We start from the raw sequence: 1,827 nt of genomic DNA, 5'->3' as shown, positions 1-1,827 counted from the left end.
CCAAGAGGGGAGTGTACTGTGGGGGGAGGGTTGGGAGGGGAGAAAAGTGCAACAATGAATGAATGAAATCCAAAGTCTCTGTAAATTTTCATTGAAATTAATAATGATATTTTTTAAAAAGATAGAACTACCAAAAAAAACCCCAATTCAACAAAGATGCTCAAAAATTAAACTACATAATAAACCAATTAGACTTCACAGATATTTATAGGTTATTGCACCAAAAAAAAAAACCCCAACACATTATAACTTCTTCTTCAATGTCCATGGAGCATTCTCTAGAATAGATCACATTTTAGGTCACAAGGCAGCATAAATACATTAAAAAACATAGAAATAATACAGAGTACCTTCTCAGACCACAATGCTACAAAATTAAAAATTAGTAACAAGAGGATAAAGGAGGAAAAAAACATACATTTGGAGGCTGAACAACACTTTGCTTGAACATAAGTGGGTACAAGAAGAAATAAAAAATGGAATTAAAAAGTTTCTTGAAACAAATTACAATGAAAACACCACTTGCCAAAACCTCTGGGAAACAGCCAAAGCCGTAAACAGAGGCCAATTTATAGCAATAAGCAAACATATCAAAAGGCAGGGAAAAAATGACCATTGACCCTATAACCCAACATCTCCAACAAATTGAAAAAGAATAGCACGAAAACCCAATACCCTCTAAAAAAACCTGAAATTATAAAAATTAGAGCAGAAACAAATGAAATTAAAAACAGGAAAACTTTTGAAACCATCAACAAAACTAGGAGTTTGTTCTTTGAAAAGGTCAATAAAATCGACAAATCACTAGCAATACTAACAAAAGAAACTAAGGAAAAGAAAAAATAATACAAATAAAAGATGAAATGGGAAACATCACAAAAGAACCAACTAAAGTTAAAAGGCTAACGTCGGAATATTATGAAAAATTATACTCAAACAAATATGAAAACCTAGAGGAAATGGACAAATACTTAGAAATTCACACCCTACCTAAACTGACACTAACGGAAATTGAACATCTGAACAGACCCATTACAAAAGAATAAACTAAAAAGGTAATAAAACAACTTCCAGACAAAAAAAGCCCTGGACCAGATGGTTTTAGAAGTGAATTTTATCAAACATTCAGAGAAGATCTGTCACCAATTCTTCATAAACTATTTCAGAAAATAGAAAAAGATGGAATTCTCCCAGACTTATTCTATGAAACAAACATATCCTTGATACAAAAGCCAGGAAACGACACCATCAAAATAGAAAACTATAGGCCAATATCTCTCATGAACATAGATGCAAAAATCCTGAATAAAATACTGGCCAATAGAAGCCAATGATAAGTCAAAAAAGTAATTCACCATGACCAAGTATGATTCATAACAAGTAAACAAGAATGGTTCAACATAAGAAGAACAATCAATGTAATTCATCACATTAACAAAGCAAAGAACAAGAATCACATGATACTATCAATTGATGCAGAAAAGGCCTTTGACAAAATAATACACCCTTTTCTGATTAAAACATTCCACAAAATAAGATTAGAGGATAATTTCTTTAACATAGTAAAAAGTATATAAGCAAACTGAGAGCCAACACTGTTCTCAATGGAGAGAGATTAAAGGCATTCCCTTTAAGAATAGGAATTAGGCAAGGATGCCCACTATCACCTCTCCTATTAAATATTGTACTGGAAGTCTTTGCAATAGTAATAAGGCAAAAGAGGAAATAAAAGGTATCCAAATTGCCAAAGAGGAGGTAAAATTATCTCTCTGTGCAGATGATATGATAGTATACTTAGAAAACCCTAAAGACTCAGCAAGAAAACTA

General features: G+C 32.1%; 1 protein-coding gene across 1 annotated transcript in view; it reads right to left on the bottom strand.

Moving 5' to 3' along the window:
- The window catches only part of POLM (polymerase (DNA directed), mu), a 19,267-nt gene that overhangs the window by 5,380 nt on the left and 12,060 nt on the right, over positions 1–1,827 (bottom strand).

Source organism: Elephantulus edwardii, unplaced genomic scaffold (assembly GCF_000299155.1).
Source record: "Elephantulus edwardii isolate Elephantulus edwardi_28Jun2011 unplaced genomic scaffold, EleEdw1.0 scaffold00111, whole genome shotgun sequence".
Lineage (NCBI taxonomy): Eukaryota > Metazoa > Chordata > Mammalia > Macroscelidea > Macroscelididae > Elephantulus > Elephantulus edwardii.
The sequence above is the reverse complement of the archived record's forward strand: the minus strand, read 5'-3'. Positions and strand labels throughout refer to the sequence as shown.